Genomic DNA, 25,229 nt, shown 5'->3' on the forward strand with positions numbered 1-25,229 from the left:
AATTTCAAATATAAATCATGACTGCTTTTATAATAATATTATAGAAATAAAGGTGAGCGAAGGAAATGGGGAAACTGTGTTTAAAAAATACTCTGATGTATCCCTGGAGAGGCTGAACAGGCAGACACTTAAAGGAATAGTTGACCTGCAGTCAGCCAGGGGCTTACATACATACATTTTTCTCTGAAGCTTTAAGCATAGAGTCGGGGGAGTGTGCGGTGGGGGAAACATTTAGGAGCTCCAGTATTAGGCAGCCTTGGACTTACCTCCTGGCTCTGCAACTTACTGGCTGTGTAGCTATGGGCAAGTTACTTCAACTCACCGAGCTTTAGTTTCTTCAGCTATGAAATGAGAGTTGTTAACACCTTTCCAGCAAGCGATTGTGAGGTGTCATAAGATAATGGTATTAAAGCGCATGGGGACTGGCAGGTGCTTAGCCAGTGTTTTTCATTTTCCCTCCTGTCTCTGTTGGTGTAGGGGTCAGTGTTACCTGTGGGTTTCTTGGAGACGACAGTGGCTTTGGCAGAATGAAATCTCATCTCTTCTGCCTTGCATTCCTTTTCCTCTCTTTTCTCTCCTTTTTTTTTCCCCCTTCTAATGATAGTATGATTAATACATAGTTCTCATGAAACAGCATATCCTTTTCAATGTTTCTTTTCCCTAGCCCAAGAGTAGTGCCTAATGTGTACACACCTTTGGTAAAGAAACATTTTCCTAATTGTTAGAAGAAATTCATAAGCCACAGGGCTTGTTTCTCCCTCTCTATTCGAGTACAAAAGAGAAAAGAACAGTAAGGAAGCTTGCCCTGAGGTTATTTAAGGACAGTTAGGAATTGTGCTTCTCTGTCCCTAAGCCTAGATCCCAGTCTATCCCAGAGTGATTGCAATTCATTCCAAATCTGCCTCCGAACTACGAATTTGCACTGGGCTAACTCATTTCCTTCCACGTTGCTTTAACATCGTTTCATCATGAACTTCTGAGTGTGTATGAGTTTTTCGAGGCATGTATGGATCTACGTGTTTTATACCAAAGAGTCAGCTACACATCTGGGCATTCAGGAAGCAGTTGATAAATTCTGAATGAGCAAGTGAATGAATTAATGAATGAACACCTTTAGAATATTTAGAGTATTTCTTCACTTTTTGAAACCTATGCTATCTTTTGATCAGTACTTCCCAGCACCCAAATGTGGATGCCCTTCAAAGGTGTCCTGCCGCAAAGACAATGAATGGTTTTCTGCATATCCCACCAGGCTGAACTTTATTGAGCATCATTTTTCCTATTCCCCAGTCCCCCTGCGCAATTATACATTAAAAAAATACTGTTGGGCATACTCCCTACTGCTCAAGGTTTTGATATTTACTCCGTGTCCCCAAAGGTATCTGCACCATTGTAGATCAGAGGCGCCAGAAAGGCAGGGACATGCCTATTCAAATATCTGCCATGCATAAGATATGTTAGTTGCTAAATAAGTGCTTTTGATAATGACACAAAGGACAGCTTTGGAGAAGCTCTAGTGCTTTACCATCACCGATAATACGTAGCAGTTTAAAATTGGATTCAAACGCAGACCTCCCAAGAGGGTCCCAGTAGTCCAGTCTGAGGTGGAATCCATGGTATTCTTCAACCTCTCTTCCTTAAAATCTGTCCAGCTTATGCCCTTTCATGTGCTTTTGAAGTAGAAAAGAATCGCCCTCCACTAAAACTTTCCCTGACTCAGGCGTTTAATATTAGTAATGAAGACTGAATGGCTGGAGTTTTAATTTTTTTTTTAATACTTTCAACTTGAACTATAGGAGTCTAGGAGCTGAACATTTTGGTCCATGGCAGCTAGAGGTCTGCCTGTACTTTTTGTGTGCATGATTATAAATTGAAAAACAAGGAAAGTGGCATGTAATTTTATAGCAACCAAACACACGGTTTTCCCCTTTCCTTTGGGATGAAAATTCCTTCCTGTAGAAACTAAGGTTATGCCCCTACTTGTGAAGCCCAAGGAGGGACACTTTGATGTGAAAGAGGATCCTGGTAGAGTAACGGATACAGAAACCAGTGTGGGAATAGGAGGAGCCTCCAGAGACAGGAAAAGGCATTGTCCCGAGGAGGGGTTATTTCATCCCTCTCTGTCGTCATTCGGGCTGTCTGGTTTGTTTCCTCCCCCAGGTTGGTGTGAGTTGGAAGGAGAGCCCTTTGTTAATGAGGTCGAGAACAAGACTGCCCATTTTGTGAGGTGGTCAGGGCTGAACTTTCAGATTTTTGATTTTATGAAAAGTGACCAAGAGCAAAATTAATTTGGGTTTCACCTAAGCAATCCCAGAGCGACTGGCTAGGAAGTAAAAACTCCAATCAACTGGTGCGGCTAAACAACATCAAACAACTTGTTGGACTGATTTTCCTAGGAAATGCTTCCATTGGCCCACAGTTTAGGCATTATGTAGGTATAAGACTGAAATTTTGCCCACAGCTGGGTCCCCTGAAACCAAAAATTTGCTAAAATAAAATAATTTTATTTGAAGAGTTGTGTATCGCAAACGAACAGCTGCTGCTCAGAAGCACTGATAAACACAAATCTCAGAGCTGGGAACTTCTGTGAAGTAATTTTCTGGGATGGCATTAGCAGTGCCCTGTATGTGGGTCCCACCTTTCTCAGGGGCTTTCTCAGCACGCACCAGGCTGGACCCCAGCAGAATGTTCAGCCAGACCCTCATCATCTGGGAGCAGGAGGGGAAAGAGCGGCCAAGGCCAGTTCCATCTGGCACAGGCATGGGGCTTCTGGCCACACTGGTTTCACTGTGCTTAGCACTGAACCTTTTCAGGGTGCTTGGGAGTGCTTTGTATTAGTTTTCACGCCAGTCCATGGTGGAGAGCAACGTTAATATTAGATTTCCCATTTTAGAGACCAATGAGCTGATGATCAAGAGGCTTAAGGGACCTACATATCATCACCCAGAAAATGAGCATCACAGCCAGGATTAGACCACATGGAGATGCCTGAGACTCTAATGGCTGTATGGTCAGCAGACAGCATCGGCCTCTGTGCTCAGAACTGAAGGGAATCAATCTTCATCTCTAGGACGTTGTAGGAACCTCTCTCCTCCCAGGGCCCAGTGAAGCCCCAGCTGGCCATACCTCAGGAAGTGAACTTGGTATGAACTGCTAGAGGTGGTGTCTGGCTGAGTTGGACTCAGTCCAGCTCTTTGTTCTAGGTCACACACAAAGTACCATGAGGGTTTGAGATGAGCAGGATTTTGTTCTAATCTGGAATATTAGCACATAAAAACAAAAGCAAAGCACCTTAGGGAGCATAAGCTGAATAATAAGCCAACGCTGATCTTATAAAGCCATTCAATTTGATATGGCAGAAGTATAAGCCACCCTCCATGTGAAAGACACAAACATGAATAAAAATAGTCCTGACTCTCCAGGAGGTCAGCTTTCTGAGGCAGACAAATAGGTATCAGGCTCACCTCAGAGATACTGGGGGTTCAGCTCCAGACCACTGCAATAAAGCAAATATCTAGAAAGTGAGTCACACAAATTTTTTGGTTTCCCAACATATAAAAGTTATATTTATACTATACTGTAGTCTGTTAAGTGTGCAGTGGTAGCATCATGTCTGAAAGACAATGTATAGACCTTAATTAAAAGATGCTTTACTGCTAAAATATGCTACCCATTATCTGAGCCTTCAGAGAGTTGTTATATGTTTGATGGTGGAGGGTCTTGCCTCATGGCTGTTGACTGATCAGGGTGATTGTGGCAATTTCTTGAAATAAGACAAGTTTGCCACATTGATTGACTCTTCTTTTCACAAACGATTTCTCTGTTGCACATAATGCTCTTTGATAGCATTTTGCCCATAGAACAACTTCTTTCAAAACTGGAGTCAATCTTCTCAAACCCTGCCTCTTTGTCAACTTAGTGTATGTAATATTCTAAATCCTTTGTTGTGATTTCAACAGTCTTCAAACATCTTCACCAGGAGTAAATTCCACCACAAGAAACTACTTTCTTTGCACATCTTTAAGAAGCAACTTCTTATCTGTTCATGTTTTCTCATGAGAATGCAGCAGTTCAGTCACATCTTCAGGTTCCATTTATAAATCTAGTTCTCTTGCTGTTTCCATCACACCTGAAGTTCATTCTGCCATGAAGTCTTGAATCCCTCAAAGTCATCCATGATGGCCAGAATCGACTTCTTCCAAATTCCTGTTAATGTTGATATTTTGATCTCTACCTATGAATCACAAATGCACTCTTAATGACTTCTAGACTGGTAAACCCTTTTTAGAATATTTTCAATTGACTTTGCCCAGATTCATCAGAGGAGTCACTATCTATGAAAGCTATAGCCTTGTGAAGTGTATTTCTTAAATAGTAAGATTTAAAATTAGAAATTACTCCTTGATCTATGGGCTGCAGGATGAATGTTGTGTTAGCAGGCGTGAAAACAACATTAATGTCACTGCACATCTCAATCAGAGCTCTTAGGTGACCATGTGCATTGTCAATGAGCAGTCATATTTTGAAAGGAATCTTTTTTCCTGAGCAGTAGATTTCAGCAGGGGGCTTAGAATGTTCATAAACCATGTTGTAAACAGATGTGCTGTCATCTAGGCTTTGTTGTTTTGATTATAGAGTACAGACAGTGTAAATTTGGAATCATCCTTAAGGGTCCTAGGATTTTCAGAATGGTAAATGGGCACTGGCTTCAGCTTCAAGTCATCAGCTGCACCAGCTCCTAAGAGGGTCAGCCTGTTTTGTGAAGATTTGAAGTCAGGCATTGACTTCTCCTCTCTAGCTATGAAAGTCCTAGATGGCATCTTCTAATATAAGGCTGTTTTGTCTACGCTGAAAATCTATTTTATGTAGCCACCTTCATTAATTATCTCAGCTAGATCTTCTGGATAACTTGCTGCAGCTTTTACTACATCAGCACTTGCTGCTTTACCATGCACTTTGATGTTTTGGAGATGGCGTTTTTCCTTAAACCTCATGAACCAACTTCTGCCAGCTTCAGACTTTTCTTCTGCAGCTTTCTCAGCTCTCAGTCTTTACAGAATTGAATAGAGTTAGGGGCTTGCTCTGGGTTAGGCTTTGGCATAATGTAATGTTGTGACTGGTTTGATCTTTTATCCAGGCCATTAAAACTTCCTCCAGATCAGCAGTAAGGCTGTTTTGCTTGTTTCTTATTCATGTGTTCACTGAAATAGCACTTCTGATTTCCCTCAAGAACTTCTCCTTTGCATTCACAACTTGACTAACTAGTGCAAGAGGGCTAGCTTTCAGCCTGTCTTGGCTTTCGACATGCCATCCTCATTAAGTTTAATCATTTCCTAGCTTTTGATTTAAAGTGAGACTCTTCCTTTCACTCGAACACTTAGAGGCCAGTGTAGGGCTACTAACTGGCCTAATTTCAATATTGTTGTGTCTCAGCCAATAAGGAGGCCCAAGGAGAGGGAGAGAGCTAGGGGAACAGCTGATTGGTAGAGCAGTCAGAACACACACAACATTTGTCAATTAAGTTTGCTGTCCTATATGAGTGTAGTTCATGGTGCCCCAAAACAATTACAATAGTAAGATCACAAATCTCTGATCACAAATCACTATAACAAATATAATAGTAATGAAAAAGTTTCAAATATTTCGAGAATTGCCAAAATGTGATATACAGACACAAAGTGAGCAAATACTGTTGGAAAAATGGCGCTGATAGGCTTGCTTGACATAGGGTTGACACAAACCTTCAATTTGTAAAATATGCACTGTCTGCAAAGTGCAAGAAAGTGAAGTGTGATAAAATGAGGCATGCCTGGACACCTGTCTGTGTCACAAAGCAGACCGTGTCATTCTACAGAGGAAGAAGAAACAAAACTTTAGGGGTGTCCACAAGAGGAAGGAGATATTGATTCTGACCAGGGAAGTCTGGAAAGTTTCTGAGAGATGACAATTGACCTGGACCTTGACAAGTCAGACTCCCAGAACCTGGAATGACTGCTGAGGTTCAGGGCAGTGTGATTTGTCTGAGATTGGAATCCAGTTCTGTAGCCATCATTCTGAACTGCGTCACAACCATCATCTGAATGCTGCCAGGGAGATACGGTGTACTGTGAAGTTGAGATGATTTTATTCTTGTTCTATTTTGCTCAAAAACCCCAGAATGAGGTAGTGGAAGAAATGACCCATTTTTCTCATTTTGCATAATTTTGTATTTAAATTCTCACTTTTGGGGACTTTCATAATAATGAGATTTATCCAGAGCCTTGCATCAGTTTTGAAGAAGGACTTTCATTCAGAGGAAAATTTTCAAATAAATCAACCGCACATTTAAATCCATTTAATGTTTTCTATATTTCTAACTGACATTTCCTGAAATATTTGCTCATTACTAAGTTATTTTAGCTAAGACTGAATCCCTTGGTTTTTCTACTTGTTTAAGTCAGGACCAAATGAATAGATAAGGCCAAATCTATTGTCTCCATGGAAAAAGATTAAGAGGTTATAAACATCAGATTAGAGTTAACTATGGTATTAAGCAGGAGAAACTGGTCATAATGTATGACAATGAGTTTTTTTACATACAAAAATAGCATACTTGTCAAAGCACACAGGTATTATACTGGGAGAGGCTTTGTAAATACTTTCTAATAATATCTCCCGTTTAAAAGTGATTTTCCAAGAAATGCATAATGCAAAAAATTAGTTCTGGTTGGACAGATGTAAGTGTGCTTTGTTTTCATGTATCCACTTGTGTGGAAGGTTCTGCTTAAAACCAGTACTTATAACTCAACCTTCAGGATAAGACGTTGGGTACATGTGAATCTGACAGTTAGAATATATATTTGATTTTGTCCAAAAAACTTATTATGTCACTTAATTATACATAGTATTGTGTACAGTGATTTTTTTTGGCTAAGATCCATATGACCGTGTTCTAAGTTTCATTCACCCATTTGATTAATCATTATTAAGCACATATGATGAGCCAAGAATTGTACTACGTGCTGGGTAAGCAAGTCAGATGTACTCCTTGCTCCAAAAAAGCTTATAGTTTTACAGGGTGGACAAGCAGTAAACATCAAATAAATTAGAACCCACAGAGTGTGAAGAATACTGTATCTTATTGAGTAGAGATGCTGCTGGTTATGAGATACACCATTATTTTTTTAGTTGTTAGAAAGAAAAGACCATGGCCAACTAAACTATTATTTATTCCAATCTCAGAGACGTTAAAAAGTGGGGGTGAGGGGTGGGGTGGAGGGAATGTATATCTTAGAACCAGTGAAATCCTCAAGCAAGAGGATAGAGGACCATGAAGAGTATCACTGGGGATCTTTAAATAGGGATGGACTGAGCAGTGAGATATGTTTTGTCTCAGACTTGAAGAATAAGAAAAGTTGGTCCTACTACTACAGCCCAAGAAAGAATATGCCAGGCAGCAGTGACAGCCTCAGGACACAGGGGCAGGAAATCAGGAAATCACTTTGCATGTTTGAGGTGCCCAAATTATACCACATGGCTTTGATAAACAATTGTCCTGGGGTTTCCACCACACCCCAATCTGAATTGCATTATAGAATTCTAAACCACTGAGGCATCTTCCTTTCCACACGGCCCTCAGTGGTGGTTGTAGCTTTCCTGCTGTTGTTCTGTGCTCTCCTTCCACTGCTGCTCACCAGTCCATCTCCTCCCACTGCTGCTGTGTGCTTGGGCCTCACCTCTCTGCTCTCCACCACCGCCATACAAGCCTGTGGCTCTTTCCCGACTGGAGGAACCATCCTCTCAATCAAAGTGAATACCACTCTTTAGAAATCTTGGGTGGTCTGACCTGATATTTTAGTTTAGTGGCCACAGATATTTTAGTCTCCCAAGAGGTTTGTCTTACTCTTTCAATTTTACTGGTCCCACTGTGTAAGGAAAGTGGAACAATTTCCCCAGGGACTGGTCTGGAGGTACTGTTGAATAACACCACAGTGTTTTTCTTCCTTCCCACAAAGGACCAGCTGGTGCCTCAAGACCGGGCATAAACCTTTTGGCGATCTGCTAACTCAGAGTGAAAAACTCTGCTTTCCTTCAGCATTCCTACCCTTCCAGGTCAGGCAAAACTTTTTCTTCCTTTTCTACTTAGAACGTTGAATCTTGATGCCGCCTCTGATTTTCTTTATTTTTCTTTCCCAGGAGAATTAAATACCCTTGTGCCTTAGTACATAATAAGACCTGTAAGACAACCTATGGATTTTCAGATTCTCATTTTCCCATCCCTCCTGCCACAAAAAGAGAGGATCAGTACTTACAACTGCGCTCTTGCTCACTTACCTACCCACAGGCTGTATAACAGCATGTTGGGGCAGCTGCCATCCACCCTTAGCACAACTTTTCTGAGATGCTGACAGTCTCCCTGAGGAAGTGCTTCTAAACTCCCTTATTGAGACAGATAGGAAACGCCATCTGCAAGATAATTTTATGATACATTTGAGCCAAATACACTCAGGAAAGGATTCTAAAGGACAATATCAAGTGTCCATGAACTGGTGAGTGGATAAACAAAATGTGGATGGAACTTTCCAAAACATGGATGCACCTCAAAATGTTATGTTAAGTGAAAGAAGCCAGGTGCAAAAGACTGTGTGTTTTATGATTCCATTTATATGAAATGTCCAGAAAAGGCAACTCTATAGAGCCCAGAAATACATTAGCAGTTGTCTGGGCTTGGGCTCGAATGCCTGTGGGTAGGAGAGTTATTTACACAGTGATACAAATGTTCTAATACTGGATTGTGGTGATGGTTATGTAACTCTGTATATTTACTAAAATTATTGAATTGTACATTTTAAATAGGTGAGTTTCATGGTATATAAGTTATACTTCAAAAAAGATGTTAGAAAAAAGCATGACATATTACATCCATTGTGATATCAACCAGCCATGACTCTAACTCCATTAGTGCTCATGAACTGTGTACTATAAATCACTTCACCAATTTAGCTAGATTTCAAAACTCAACATATAGTTAACCCTGAGTATGTGCCCGCAATCATGTTCAGATATATCCCTTTATATAATTATTACAAAATGAATTTGACTTGAAATGGAGTAGGAGCAGTCTCATTTTAGATACTATCTGTCTTTAGAATTGAAAACAGATCAAGGAAAAAGAAAAAAAAATTAGATGCAAAGGGAATAGAGAAAGTGAACCAAGGCTGCCATATCTTCTTGCACTATTTATGTTCAAACAATGCATCAGTGAGAACAAAGTCTGGAAGGCCAACACATATCCCTCCACAATCCCAGCCTCTGCTTCTTTGTCCATCAGGTATCTCTTAAGTTCATGTGAGTAACTTGAGGAGTGGGTCCAGTTGGTTCTATGTGTGCTGACTACAGTGGGAGGCTATTGGCCTTGGGGGCTGTCTCTGAAGAACAGAAGCCGGGATACATTCCTTCTCCCCAGAGTGGCCCAGTGATAAGTAAGACTTTTTAAGAATAGGCTGATTTACTCCCTCTGGCCAAGTTCAATGAGGAAGCTTCCCAGCCCAAGTGGTCAGGGTCCTCTGGGCTAACACTCTTCCCCAGGCTGCTAAGAAATCCCAAGATGAAGCTAATGAGTTTGATTTTGTTAATTGCCACCAGGCTGGTGGTAGCAGAGACCTGGCTGGCACGAAATTGCTAATGCTCCATGGTTAGTTCTCTCTAGTTAATTCTGGAGGTTAAGTCAGGACCAGGACAGGTAAAACTGCGTCCTGACTGTGACTAGGACTAAGGGAGTAGAGAAAAGCCTTTCTCATTCACAGAAATTTTCCATGGGAAAGTGATTTTTAATTAGGTTATGCTCTGTCACAGAAAATTCCTGGCCAGAATCTGGCTATGGCCTTATTGTTACAGTTCTTAGCAACCAGATCTTTTTGTCTCAACCCACACTGTTGATAAGGATGCAAGATAAATCCACGTAGAGTAGATCAGGGTTTATTCAGTGCTCCTGTTCATACCCAGAAGTACTATCACACTTCTGTCTCAGGCCGGGGCTAGCCACCAGTCCTGTCTACTCCTACAACAGTAGCTTTTGGATCAAGTTTACAAGGCACCTTGATGTATTTTCCTAATTCTACATCTCTCAGAAAAAGAGTGAGAGGTGTTGGATCCTTTTTTCCTAAGGGAACCCTGGCTCCTTGTTCTTTCTCCACCTACTTCTTCAAATCCTAATTTTTCTAACCCCTCACATCCTTTCCTCCTAATCCTCTCAACTATAGCTTCCAAGATCACCAAGATTTATATGTGATACTAGCTAGCAAAATATAATGGCAACATTCTCTTTGATGTCCTCTTACTGACCAATCAGCACGCAGTTAATTTTTCTCTTTCTTAAAATTCCCTTGGCTCCCCTGACATCGTGTTCCTCTGGGTTTTCCTCCTATATCATTGACAGTATTTGTTTTCCTCCTTTTGGGTGTTCTTTCTTTGCTCAACTCCTATATTTCTGATTATTCCAAAGGATTAGTCTTAGTTTCTCTGTTCTTTTCTATCAATATCCTCATTCTAGGCAATTACATACCACCTGAATGATGATGATTTCCAGTTTAATTTCATCAGCTCCACTGAGCTCCAAACTTACATATCCAACTTCCTCCTTGATATGAAATTTAATAACTAATAATTTTCAATCCTAAATTTTTGATTCCCTTCTCAAATCTATCCTTTCTTTACCATTTCAGTAAATGACATTAATATCTATATAGCCATTCCAGACAAAAAACCTAGAAATCAACCTTGATTCCTTTTTTCTCTTATTCCTATTTTTAATCCATCAGCAGATCTGTTCAGCTCACTTTCCAAAATCTATCTCAAATATGACCGTTTCTCTTATTCTCTACTTTTCTCTCTTAGTCCAAGTCACCAACTGAGGTAGCTATCCAGCTGGTCTCCCTGCTTCCATGCTTGCTCCCTCACAAGTCATTCGCTACACGGCAAAGTGGGAGTTTTTTTGTTTTTTGTTTTTAATATGGCTCAGATCATATTCTTTCCCTGTAATTTCAAATAAACACAATCCAGATTCCTTACTTGGTGTGATTTGGTCTTGTCACATAAGCTTCATCCATTTGGTTTCTTTTCAACAGGCATAAAGGTAGATCTTTTATCTTTTCACATAGTTCATTTTGTTCTTCAACTCAATCCCAGTCTTACTGGCAACAGAACACCTCTTGATCTATTAAGAACTGGTTTAGTGCATTGAAAGGAGGGTATATTTCTCTTCCCTTGAATCTGGACTGGCCTGTAACTGCTTTGGCTAATAGAGAATGATGGTTCTAGTCCTGGTCTTCAAGAGGACTGGCAGCTTCTGTCTTATTGTCTTGGAGCAATGTAAATTGAACTAATCTGAACTTTCCTGCTGTGAGGAAGCCCAAGCTAAACATGTTGAGAGACTATGTAGAAAGAGAGAGAAGAGCCTGACAGGCTCCCAGCTCTTCCAGTCCTCCCATCGGAGATCTCAGACACTGAGGAGCAGAGGCAATCTGTCCCCTCTGTGCTCTGTTCGAATTCTTGGAAACATATGGGATAGAGTTGTTTTAAACCACTAAGTTTTGAGGTAGTTTGTTATGCAGTGATATAAAACTGGAACATTTGGGAAGTAATTTGACACCCTGAATATCCTGAACATCTTCATTCTATTTATTACTTATTTAATAATTTGGCTGGGTATAGTATTTTTGGTTGGAAGAATTCTTCAGAACGTTGAAGGTATTGCTCTGTTGTCTTCCAGCTTCAAGCACTGCCATTGTGAAGTCCGATGCCATTCTGATTCACATATCTTTGCATGTGATCTGTTTTGCTTTCTTCTTCATCTGTGGACGTTTAGGTTCTTCATCTGTGGACGTTTAGGTTTTCCTCTCTGAGCCCAGTGTTTTCAAGCATCATGAGGGTTTGTTTTGTTGTGGGTCTTGGGTTTCAGCTTCCTCTAAGTTCACTAAGTTCATCTTATCCATCTAACTCATTGTTTTGATCACTTTTATTGTTCTCCTCCTCTACCAACTACCATTCCTTTGTAGGTTTATGTCTTTCTAAACCTTTTACCATAATAGTAACAGGATTTGGGGAAGCAATGGCGGTAACTGTGTGTGCACTTTCCCTGAACTGCTGTTTTTGCACTACATACTCTTTTATTTATGATTTTTTTTCACGCCGTCTCCCCTACAAAATTGTAAACTCCATGACAGCCAGTATCATTCCTTCTTGTTCACTACTTATCCTCTTGTTCACTGCTTATTAATTACTGTCCCGGTACAGTACCCAACACATAGTTATTTAATAAACATCTGTTGAATGGATGAATCAAGAAATGGCTGAGGGAGGGGGCAGGAAAGGCAGCAGGGGCAGACACATCAAAAGCAAACATCATAGTCTACCTGGTCATTTTGTCCAGAACCATAATATTTAATGGGTGGAGGGGATGGTGGTGACAATTGTCTCCCAGAGGACATTTGGCAATACCTGGAGGGGGAGCAGTTTGCTCCTGGCATCTAGTAAGTAGGAGCCAGGAATGTTGCTAAACATCCTACAATGCACAGCACAGCCCCCTACAACCAAGAATTACTCAGTCCAAAATGTCAGTTGTGCCAAGGTCAAGAAACCCTGGTATAGATCAGACTCAAATATAGCTAATATATATAGCATGGTACCTCTTAAACACATAGCCCGTTTTCAAAATTCCACACAAATGTGTCAAAACTTCCAACTGTATGCCCCTCTCAGTGTGTGGGCTCAGTGGAGAAGTAGTAAGTTTGAATGTCCTATGGCTCACCCTTATGCAGTTTTTTACATAACTTATACACATTTTTTTTGAAAGCTGGGATTAGTGTAAAGAATGGAGTAGGAAGGAAATTGACAGAATCCCTACTTAATTCATTATTTTTCTTTCCAACATGCAACGGTAAGTAGATTTAATGGTGTCTTACATTTTTCCTCAGCTGCTCTTCCACCTTCTCAGAGGAAAGTGCCTACCAGGCTCTTCACAATAACCAAATAATGTAATCATAGCACTCTAGGGCTAGAAGGGGACTCATTTTAAGATAAAGTAATTGCCTCATGTAGCTAGCTCAATACAGAAATACAGAACTAGAATATGAATCCAGGTCTGTCCTGAAAGGTAGCTATATTTTGTTATAGCATGTTCTTTGAATTAAAAATAACAACAACCTCCCCCACCCAAAAAACAAACAAACAACCCTTTGACTACACAGATTCACTTTCAACAATGCAATAAATAAAATGCTTACCTTCACCTACTTTCATCAAAAGTGAACTCACCTGGGGCACCATTCCATGTCACCTAGCCATACCGAATGCTACACCTTAGACCCTGTTGATTATGACTTTGCAGACAAAGCAGGGATTTGTAGCTCTATGTTGTGACATGCAGCCCATTCTGGAGCCTTGCATAAGCTACATTTTGATGAGCGTTATGCTTGCAGAGTGAATTCACTCAGGCTAAACTCAGCGATTAGTCATGGTTGATTATTTAATGCTTAACCACTCCCCAGCTCCACCTCTCTCTTCCAGCCTCACCATTTAAGCCCAAACTAAAGTTGGCACAAAATGGGCTCTGTGCTTCTCCCCTGCTGTTCTTGTTCTACTCAAGATATGTGATATATTTAAGAAGTTAACCATTTTGCTTTTGTTACTCTCTCTATAGAAGCTGGATAATGGCCATCTTCTTCATTTTTTTCTCTCAAAATTTCTGAACATCAGTAATATAACAAAGGTTCTTTGACATTTTCAGATAAATAAAAGCCTTGAGCCAAATCCCTTTGTCTTCCTGCTCCTCCCTTCATGGCTCTGCAGGATGAGCACTCAGTCAGTCCTCTCTTCTTCCACCTGGACTGCAGGTGTCCTCTTCCTCTCGGCCCTGCAGGACTTCTCTAAGTCTGAATGTTTAACTGCACCTCTGGGCTGAGTTTTGGCAGAAGTCACCCAGCCTCCTCAACAGGCTACAGACCAGAGTAGTTCATCCACCATCACCCATGACCGTGCCGTAGATTTAAAGCTCTTTTCATCACCATGGGACGTCTGGATACTGGCTACTTCTGTCAACCCCCACCTGGCACTTCCCTTTTCCTCATTTATGTTCATTTTCTTGTATCATTTATTGGCAGGATTTTCCTCCATTAAACTGTAGTTCCTTGAGAGTAGGGCTCTATCTATTTTTATATTTATATTGATAACATACTGCCTTATTCTCCATGATAGTCAACTCTGGGATTTAGCCCTAGTAAGTTTAATTAGTATTTGTAGTGGGTGATAGGTGAGTCTGTAATTTCTTTGCTTTATGCCATAGTCCTTATTTACCTGGCGACTTCCCTACTGGGGAGCTAGTCCAGAAGACATCCATTTCTTTAAAGAGTTGTCAGGGATGGAATCAGAAGGGGAAAAAAATGCAAATTCTTGGCTTTTAATAGCAAAGTCTTTGTCCTGAATGATAAGAAACATTGTAAATTATAAGCAAATAGGTAGACTCTGTTTTTCCCCTCCCTCTTTCCTTCCTCACCAGATAAAGATCCTAGGAATGAAGGATGGAGGAAGAGTGTGGGAAGATCAAGAGAGCTTCAGAAATTGATGTGTCTCTGGGCCTTGCTTCCTGTCCCAACCCCTGGAGAGCTTCAGGTACCCCTGATCTGAGTTCACCTGGGCTTTGCTGATCCCATTGGGAACCTATCTGTGTCCTAGAGAAGGACAGCAGAGATGGCATTGAGAGGTGGGAGGAGCAGGGTGAGTGCCTGGAACAGTCTCAGGTCCTTTCGGGACCCCAGGACTGGAGATGACCAACCTTCCTTTGGTTCCATAAGAAAATTCCTGGAAGTTAGGGAGAGAGGGGAAAAGTAAGAGAAGGAGGGCGCAAAAGGAGAGGGGAAGGGGAGGAGGGAGGAGAGAAGAACTAGAGGGAGCAGGAGAAAAGAGGGGAGAAGGGACAGGAAGAGGTAGGAGGCATGGAAAGACAGGACTGCTTTCTCTACCTTCTCTGCCTGTCTAACTTGAGCTGAGATTTTCTACACACTAGCAAAAGGTCCTCTGAGAGTAGGTATTAGGTCTAAACTGTATTTTGTTTTACATTTTATTATGGTAAGAGCACTTAACATGAGATCAGCCCTCTTAACAGATTTAAGTGTACAGTGCGGGATTGTCCTCTACAGGCACTCAGTTGTACACCAGATCTCCAGAACTTATTCATCTTCCATAACTGAAATTTTCTACACACTGACTAGCCACTCTGTTTGTAGGTCTAAAATGGTTGGTTCTCAGCCATTTTGTATCATTTAACCAGTACAACAGGCAGGACCACACGGGGACTTTGGTCGGCATAAGGCACTTCTTTCTAATTTCTAATTTAATTTAAGAAATTAATATAATTTCTTTTATGTTGGAATAAAGACAAATATATTAATATTATATATTAAAATATCTTCTTCAACATTAAAGTTCATTTATTTCCTTCTTGATTTCTAAAGAAATAAAACCTTTTCATAGGCCCCTGAAAGTACTGTGTTCCCAGGCACTGTGCCCTCTGTGCCTGCTGGGGATGCCCGCCCTGAGGACAGGACATAACCTGGGCCCGCAGGGCCTGGAGCGCTGCCCTGACAGCCTCCCCCCCCCCCCCCCCCCCGCCCACGCAGCCTGGGCTTTGCTCTCCCTCTTCTCTTCCCGCTCGTGTAGATTCCTTCCTTCTCTGGAGGGGTGAGTTCTCCCACCTTGGCCTTTCCACGGGTGAATGAATCCTTCTAATCTCCAGCCCCGGTCAGAAAGTCCTGCTCATATGATCGGTAAGGATAGTTCCATTTCAACTGGGAACTAACTGCAGGCGCAGGGCTTTGTGCAGCTATGTAAATTAGGCTGGCCCTCAGATTGAGCACCACCCACTGTAATATTAAAAACAAACAAACAAACACATCCCAAAGCATCACCCTCACCACGTAGATTATGACCACCATCCACGTTATCCCTAGTGACCAGGGAAGTGAGCTAACAACTGATCTTTGTAGCCGGTACAGTTACACACTGGCAAGACTTCAGACTCCCCCGCCCCTTTCCCCCTCCACTAATTGCCCTTCTGAGATTGTGGCAGAAAACACACTGGCTCTTGCTTTGAAAACCGCAGGGGCTTGTGTGAGTGAATGACATTTTATTACTCTGCCCTTTAGAAATTAGCCTCTGTACTGTCAGGCCCACCATGGAACTTTTCTCCACTTCTTCGGATGTCAAACACCCAAATTTCAAATAATGCTGGAGAATGATGCGGCTGGGATGATTTCACAGCATATAGATCAGAGCTGCCACAGGGCAGCTTGAAGGAGCCAAGGCTCTGTGGCTGGAAGGAAATGGGGATTAATAGATAACAGATAACTTGAGACAACATCTCCTGAAAGATTCATCATCAGATAAGCTTTGGATAGCTCTGATCCATTAATTGGTTATCTTTGGCAAAACACACACACACACACACACACACCCCTGGTTTTATGAGAATTGGTCTCAAATTGATGTGGGTGGAGATTTTACCCAATTGAGTAATTCTTAGCCTTTGGAGTATAACACCCAGTCTCCTAATTCTACCTTACATAGCGTGCCTATATTTTTAAATTAGAGAGAATTGGATTTGATTTTGTCTCGATATTTGTTTTGACAATTTCAAGATACCTTTTGAAACTATTTGCAGCATTTCAGACTTTTTCAAAACCAAGGCTGAAATGAACTTTTCTAGCTGTTTGTTCCATCTTTGAGTTAAGAGTATGAGTCTTTGCATTTTAATTTAATAGTTGCTTTTTGAAGCCATATGGGAACTTCAAGTTAATTAAATATTTTAATTAAAAAGAATATGCATGACATAGATTACCAGTCCTCAGGAATTATTATAGAATATCTTTGACAGTAAAACTACGCTGAACCCAATATTTAATTGATGATTATGAAGATCTTTTCTGATTGCAAAATTGTGGAAATCAGTTTTTATTATGATATTGATGTGAGTAATTTCCAGGTCAATGAGGATTTCTGGAGACAGAATGATAAATAAAGTAGATCTGTTTCACTCTGGGAACTGATTATAGCACCTGGGAATTATGCACATATTGTTAAATTAAGTGAAATAATGTAAACAAATGAACCAAGCACCAGAGTTGGCACATAGTATATTTTCAGTGAATGAGACCAGAATTTGAATGTGAAATTACTTATATCTTGAGGATTAACTTCCTAGAATTATTTTTCTGTATGTTTTTCTCCATCAACCTCACTTATTCAGTACACGTACCTATTACATCAGTTTTTTTCGAGGAGGGTATTTAGGCTTATTAATTTATTTATTTTTGATGGAGGTATTGGGGATTGAACCCAGGACTTTGTGCATGCTAGGCATGCACTCTACCAGTGAGCTATACCTTCCCCCTATACATTGCATCAATTCTAGGCCAGATATTTATTCATATTTTATTACTCTAAAATTACATTAAATTTTAACATTAATGGTGGGTTGCATTACTGTCAGCTGGAACAATCAATTGTACTACTTGCCTACCATTCCTGGTGGCACAGTTGGATAACTGAGTCTCTTCCTATTTCTGTCACCTGACTTCTTACGGACTATTTGAGAAAGGCACATGAATTGTCCTTTGAAATCTAACACTTGGTAGGATCAACAAGGCTCTAGCCCCCAAACTTGCAAAATGGTGGGTGTCAATGGCTTGAAAGAAAATCCCAGAGATAATAGTGGCACACTCTTTGAAAAAACAGTGCCACACCAACACTCGTGATGGCACAAATGACCACTCTGAATTTAGAAGGTAATTCAGCAGAGTTAGACTCTTGAGTATGAAGAAGTTTAGGGAATTCAAGCAATTTATTTTGCTTATATTTTCTTTTTTACACTTGCAAGAGCTATGATAAATATCTATGACTAAATAATTCTCTTACACTAAATAGAAAAATGTCGAAGTAATCAGAAAGCATAGTGTCATCATTTCAATAAGCGTATGTCATCATTTGGGGGAGGCTTTTTTCCCATTCCCAAGGCGTATTAAATAGTGATGCATCTCACCGTCAGTGGTGCCTTAGAGTCAGTGAATTCTGAGTACCTGCCAGACCCTGTGCTAGGCTTTGCAGAGAGTTAATTAAGCAAATACATTATTTTTTAATATTACATTAATATTAAGCAAAATATTATTGAATGCCTCCTATGTGTCCCAAACCTGCTATATACTGTGGATGAGCCAGAGAAGCTCTCATGGAGGTTTCTCTGGCTGGGAAGACAGACATCATACAACATGTTTCCAGAGAGGAATACATACTCTGGAGGGGCAAAAATGTGTACGTATTACAAAATACGCTGCAATAAACGTGGTGTCTAAGATGCGATCCCTGTTCTCAAAGAATTTACAATCTAATGTCAAAGATAGAAGGAAAATTCAAATTGGTGTGTTAAATGCTGTAAACTCCCAAAGAGTCTGGAAGAAGTGATAGTTAAACTGTCCCAAAGGGCAAATAAGGATTAGTTAGCTGAAGAGTAGGGGAAGCGGAAAGACTGTCCTGTTTAAAAGCCGAGAAGTAAGAGGGAGGCTGGTGAGTTTCCTTCAACTGTAAAGAGTTGGGTGGCAGAGCTTTCAGCGTGAGGGGCGAGAGATAAGCCTAGAAAGGTAGGACTTGGAAGATCTTGTAGGCTAGGGCGAGTCTTCTGTTCTTTATACCAAGAGCAGTGGGGCTTTATACAGAGTACAGGCATGATCGGATTTGTGTTTTAGAAAGATATCTCCTGCTGGAGTGTGGAGAGTGGATTAATTTTCTCCCTTCCCCTTCCCCCCAAGCAAAGAAGCCAATTGTTGCAGTAATTCAGGAAGTTGATGTTAAGGCTCTCAATTTTCCCATCTTGATTGAATCTTTACCCTGCTTGTGTGTGGGCTTTGTAATAAAATGTTGACTTCAGTAACTTATGGTCACTGCCCATGGGGAGCCCTATTGCAGACACTACAATCACTTTAAAATGAAGTCCCATCAAGTTATTTGACTAGAAAAGCAGATTAATAAACCCACTGATCCAGTGAGCAGCTGATCAATAAAAACGCCACCTCAATTACATGATAAAGTCAAAAATCAAAGTGTACGGTTGCCCTCCTGAGCTTCTGTGGGACTGAAGAATTTCCATCTGAGATTTATCAAAGGGTCTTGAAAGCCAGAGAATGGTTTAGATGAAACTCAATTGATTTTGTGTTTCTGCCAGAACTCAAAGCTTTCTACAGGTCACAGCTTGTCAGGTATAAAAAAATCATAATTTTACCAGAGCTTCCTTTCATGGTTTAGAAGGCCCCGCACATGCTGGACTGATAAGCCCTGGTCCTGTGTGTTTAAGCAGATGTAAATGAAAATGCCAAAAGGCTCAAGTTCAAAGGGAGAAATGTCGCTTTATGGAACTCCCTCTGTTTGGAAAAACACTTGGGAAAAAGTTTCTTAAGCACAGCTAGGGAGGCACGGTTTCAGTCTGTTCATGCCTCTCCCAGCCAGCACAACCACCACCCTTTTCTCTTGGAGCCCACGAAGGACTGGACAGCTAGAGAGATGAGCTGTTTACTGAACCATCCTGGAAGGCTCCAGATCCAAGGAGAATGCTGACATCTGTTCCTCAGTTGCCTATGCCTTTTTGATTGTAGTTGCAGTTTTCTAAGCAACCTTTTGCAAGGAAATATGGATGGGCCAAACAAGTCACCTGTAGAAATTTGATCCTCATGTGCTTTTGTATTTCTGGGTGTGCATGGGTTTACCCCTGCAGGAAACCATTTAAAGAATGTAGATAATACCTATCAGTGTTGTGAGTCACCCTGTCAAGAGAGTAATGTACAACTGTGCATCCTTGTAAGTTATTTATCATACCCCGAGGCTCGATGGAACACAGTTTCCTTGATGAAGAGATAAAAAGGAGCAACATAAAAGCAAGGTAAAAGAAGAACACTTCATTAAAACTGAATCTACCTTCTGGTCTTAACTTTTTTTGAGGTTTTTTTTTTTTAATTAGTAGTATTACTGAAATTTATCACCACAAAAAATTTACTTTGTAGAACATCTTTTCAGGAAAAAAGCAACCTTTTCGCTGCTGAAATTAGTAGGAGGAGTTTGCAGAGCTGGACGGGGAAGACAACCCGCCCCCACCTCCCTCCCAAGGGAGGGCAATAGAATGCAGTTGTGGAGAACAGGATTAGTCCTTGGAAGCAATGGACACTAACTTGAGCACACCAGTCCCCTCACCTTAAAAACAAGGGAGCCAAAGCAAAAGCCATGGAGCCTCACAGTTCTAAGATTCTGTTTCTTTCAGGGTAGCTGTGGGTGGCCACTGAGAAGTAGTAGATCCAAGAAAGAGTGGAGAAGGGAGATAACTGACGTTTTATTCCATGTTGAGATTTAGTTCCAATTTGACTTTGTTTACTCTCCTTTCCCATTGCTCTGCTAGAACAGAACATCAGGAGTACATAAGCCTCAGGAAGAGGAATAGCTGATTTTCATGACAGTATTAAGGGTCTGCTAAATAGAGCAAAGCAAGAAATTAATGTTTTAACCTCATAATACTGTGATTGTTTAAAAGGACTTAAATTTAAACTGCATAAGTAATATATGGATACGGTTTCTTTGTAAAAAATGAAAATATTAAATAGAAGACTAAACTCCCCTTTTACCGCCATTCTTTTTTTTATTGAAGTATATATAGTTGATATACAATGTTGTATTATTTTCTGGTGTACAGCACAGTGATACAGTTATACATTTTTTTTCATATTCTTTTTCATTATAGGTTATTATAAGCTACTGAGTATATTATTATAAGCTAGTGACTATAGTTCCCAGTGCTATACATCAGGATCTTGTTTATTTTGCATGTAGTAATTTGTATCTGCTAATGCCACACTCCTAATTTATCCCTTCCCCCCACTTTCCCCTTTGGTAACTGTAAGATTGTTTTCTGTGTCTGTGAATCTCTTTCTCTTTTGTAAATAAGTTCATTTGTGTCATTTATTTTAAGATTCCACATATAAGTGATATAGATCTTTCTCTGTCTGACTTACTTCACTTAGTATGATAATCTCTAGCTCCATCCATGTTGCTGCAAGTGGCATTATTTCATTCTTTTTTGTGGCTGAGTAGTATTCCATTGTAATGTATATCACAACTTCTTTATTCCATAATCTGTTCGTGGACATTTTTAGATTGCTTCCATGTCTTGGCTATTATAAATAGTGCTGCTCTGAATATTGGGGTGTATGTGTTTTTCAAATTAGAGTTTTCTTCAGATATATGCCCAGGAGTGGGATTTCTGGATCATATGGTGAGTCTATTTTTAGACTCATACTTTCATACTGTTTTCCATAGTGGCTGCACCAAACTACATTCCTATCAACAGTGTAAGAGGGTTCTCTCTTCTCCACACCCTTTCCAGCATTTATCTTTTGTAGCCTTTTTAATGATGACCATTCTGACCAGTATGAGGTGATACCTCATTGTAGTTTTGACTTGCATTTCTCTGATAATTAGCAATATTGAGCATTTTTTAAATTTGCCTACTGGCCATCTGTATGTCTTCACTGGAGAAATGTCTGTTGAGGTCTGCCCATTTTTTGATCATCACTATTCTTAATCCCAGTTCCACCCCAGCCTCTCCCAAGGGAATCTTTTATCAGTTTACCATGTTTTCTTCACAGACCTTCTTCTAGGTAGAAGCTATGAAGTATTGTTTTATGTGTGTATGTTTTTAATATAAATAGTATGTGTTGTTTTAATAAAATTTTGCACAAGGCCCATTCATGTTGTCACAAATGGAAGGATATTCTCCTTTCTCATGGCTGAGTAATATTCCATTGTATATATATATATATATATATATATATACAATGTATATGTATATACAATATATATACTATATATATATAGTATATATATAATATATATATATTATATATATATATATATATATATCCCACATCTTTTTTATCCATTCATACAATGAAGGGGGCATTTGGGTTGTTTCCATATCTTGGCTATTGTGAATAATGCTGCAATAAACATGGGAGTGCACACATCTCATCAAAATCTCCTTTTCATTTTTGGGGCAGTATACCCAAAAGTGGAATTTCTGGATTGTACAGTAGCTCTGTGTTTAATTTTTTGAGAAACCTTCATATTTTTTTCCACAGTAGTTGGACCACTTTACATTCTGATCAACAATGTATAAGTGTTAAGTATGGGTTTTTTTAATTGCTGTGTCTTAGAGATAGGTCCTTATTAGTACATGAATTTCACCTCATTCTTTTTAACTGTGTTGCAGAGTTCTGTAGTATAGGTAAGTCATATTTATTTAGCCATTCCCCTGTTATTTGCAATTATGTGGCTTTTGGATTGTTTGTTTTTAGCTACTGGAAATGCTACAAAGACCATCTTTACATAAGCTTCCTTGTGAACCTATGTGATTGTTCATTTCTCTAAGGTAGAAATCATTTGGTTTCTAGCCTCTGGGTCGCCAGGTCTTATAAGGGCAGCTCGAGTTCAGCTGCATGTCACAGAGGGTCTTAAAAATTGCCTCACAATTGGAGGGAAGGGAAGAGTTACTCTTTAATCTTAGCAAAACATTAGCCCATTTCCCAGCTACATCAAATGTCTATTCATTTTCCAGTCTCAATGATTAACTATTAAGAATGCTACACATGTCATCACTCCCCAAAATATTACTTTAATATTCTTTCTCACTTTTGTAGCTTGCATGTTAAATATGCATTTCAGAAGTGAAAAATAGTAGCCATTTTGTATTTATATGAAAACATGTATAAACAAAGACTTTCATCATAATGCAAGGAGCCACTCTGTAAGAATATTGTCTTTTCTTTTACTAAATGAACGTTTAGTACATGGGATGGGAAAGAAAGAAAAGGGGATGATGTCAAAATTGGATAGCACAGTCATTTCTGCCCTGTGCTATTTGTACTGGCAGCGTCAGGATCAATCCAGTCGCAAATCCTTTGAGCAGCTGTTTGCACACCATCGACTAATGAAGCTCTTTGAATGCTGTGTTATCGGTGTGATGGAGCAGGAGATGGAATAAAGAAAGAAAGAGTGGACCAGGGAGAGACATCCTAAAGACAGACTCCCTTTCCCCAGCCACTTGTGGAAGTCTATTTCAGGTCAACTGGGACCAATTGTGAGTTCTGGCCTTGGGCAAAATTCCTATTTGCAGTCAATAAATTAATGGGTGACACCTCGAAATGGGTTGGCTTTAGCTGAATCAATGTCTGATGTGGTAATCTTTCCTCAGGCCAAATCCCCACTGCAGTTCCTACGTTGGAGCTGACTGAAGAAATGGACGGATCCTTCGACTTTCTTTCTTCTTCATCTCTTTTTAAAAATCACTCCTGAAAAAGCAGAATACCGTGTTCTGGCACTAACTGGCATTCTGACTTTCCTGTCCTTGCCCCTCCTCTCTTTAACTGCTGTGGAATAACTCCCAATGTTAATAGATTTCATTTGTATAGAACTCTACAACGTACAGAGTTCTTTCTCTGCCTGATGCTAGTTTAATCTGTTCCCTCTAAGAAAGCTGTCCGATAGGCCAAAGAGGGAACTGTTCCTTTACAGTAGCTCCTTTTGAAAACTCTAGGCAGCAGGAAACAGAGAAGGCTGCTCTGTTGGTTCAGCTGGCTTTTACAGCTGAAGATAACACGAACCACAAATCTGCCGGGGTTCGTGTTTTCTTGGAGGGGGAGGAGAATTGAGGGAGCAAAATAAAGAGAAGTTTAAGTTTAATATTTCATAACTGTGTGCTCTTTCCCAGGTTTTATTCCTGTAATATTCTCTGTGTGTGGCCAGACCCTTCATAACAGCGCTATTGAAGAAGGAGAGGGAAAAGGGAAAGGGAGGAAGGGTGGAGGGAGGGATAAAAACTAGCCTTTGGGGGAAAAAAAAGACCACTGCTTTTAAGTATCAACCGTGACCTTAACCGGATGTAGTCGAGGCCTTGCAGAATTGAGTTGGTCATTCAATTCTGAAAACAGGATAGGGGGCAAGCGTGGGTAGCATTTGTAGTGAGGCCAGAGGAGGGAAGTGACCCATTTACTCTTCTATGGAAAAAGTGGGTTCCTGAGGCATCAGAAAGTTGATGGGCTGAGAGCTTTCCTTTCCCTGAGGGTATGTTGGGTAATGTCTGCTGGGAAAGCAACAACAGTAATAAATCTGAGGAATGAAGATAGTTGAAACATGGGAGCAAAATCTTTTTTGTATTTTGGAAAATCTTTTTGTGGAATTAAAAAATAGGAGAAAGATTTTTTTAAATCTCTGGAAAAAGAATTGGCGTGTCCACATTATGTATGCAACGCTGCTCCTGCCACCAGACTGGGAGTCTAACAAGCTTAGCTGCTTAGGAGAAGCATATTTTATTTTCAGGTTGGCCAAGCTATTTCCTGCCTTTGGAGCAAAACCCAGTGCAGCTACTGTACCCTGACGATATTTTTTTCTCTCTGAATATCATAACCTTTTAAATAACAAGTATGCTGCTCTTTCAAGGGCTCTGAAAACACAGATGGAGAAATACAACAGCACCATTTTATCCTTTCCCTGAAGAAGAACACTCCTTTCTCTACGCCATTGCTGGGGTTTCTGGATGTAAATGTGGAAGATGACAAGTGTTTTGATCACACTTGAGTGAGAAAACATAACCAAAACACACAGTAGTGATTCAGTCACATAGCCTTGGAAAGAGGTGGTGAAAATCGGGCCAGTTACAGTTTCTGGGCTGAGTGGGGGTCTGTCACAGCAGAGCAGGGTGGCTGGGCAGGGCAGAGGAAGAGCAAGGAGACAGTGGCGCCATGATGGAAAGGCTTGTGAATGGTGTTTGGCAGTTGACATCTGTTGACGAATATTTTTCTTCAGTGCACAATTATAAGCTAAAAAGACCTTCGATTTCATATAAACCAATGCCCTCATTTTACCAAATGACTTGCTAGGGCGAGCAGCACAGTTAAGCCAAGATTCCAGGTCTCTTGTCTCCCAGGTTGGTATTTTCCATTGCTTTGACTTGGGCATTTTACTGTTCGGGTTAAAACACACAGTCTCTGTCTTCTAGTAGCTTACAATTTAAAATGTCTATTTCCCAGCAAAAGAAGTAACTTGGGGGAATGAATGAGCAAAGAAGACTGGTTCTAAGCCTGTGTTGCTGGGTGACCATAAGAGAACAA

The 25,229-nt window shown here is 40.3% G+C and overlaps 1 long non-coding RNA gene across 6 annotated transcripts in view; it reads left to right on the top strand.

The window, feature by feature from the left end:
- Positions 1-23,802, top strand: part of LOC116285466 (uncharacterized) — a 63,523-nt gene extending 39,721 nt beyond the window's left edge. For 2 of the 6 annotated variants that reach the window (XR_012059697.1, XR_012059698.1), the window contains exons 5-9: positions 7,995-8,091; positions 8,176-8,528; positions 14,534-14,646; positions 22,994-23,200; positions 23,315-23,802. This is a non-coding gene — a long non-coding RNA (uncharacterized lncRNA). Of the gene's footprint in view, positions 1-2,893; positions 3,144-7,994; positions 8,092-8,175; positions 8,529-14,533; positions 14,647-22,993; positions 23,201-23,314 lie in introns of all 6 variants that reach the window. The other 4 variants (XR_012059701.1, XR_012059702.1, XR_012059700.1 and 1 more) reach the window with 3 other exon arrangements.
- The last annotated feature ends 1,427 nt before the right edge of the window (positions 23,803-25,229 follow it).

Source organism: Vicugna pacos, chromosome 2 (genome assembly GCF_048564905.1).
Source record: "Vicugna pacos chromosome 2, VicPac4, whole genome shotgun sequence".
NCBI classification, from domain to species: domain Eukaryota; kingdom Metazoa; phylum Chordata; class Mammalia; order Artiodactyla; family Camelidae; genus Vicugna; species Vicugna pacos.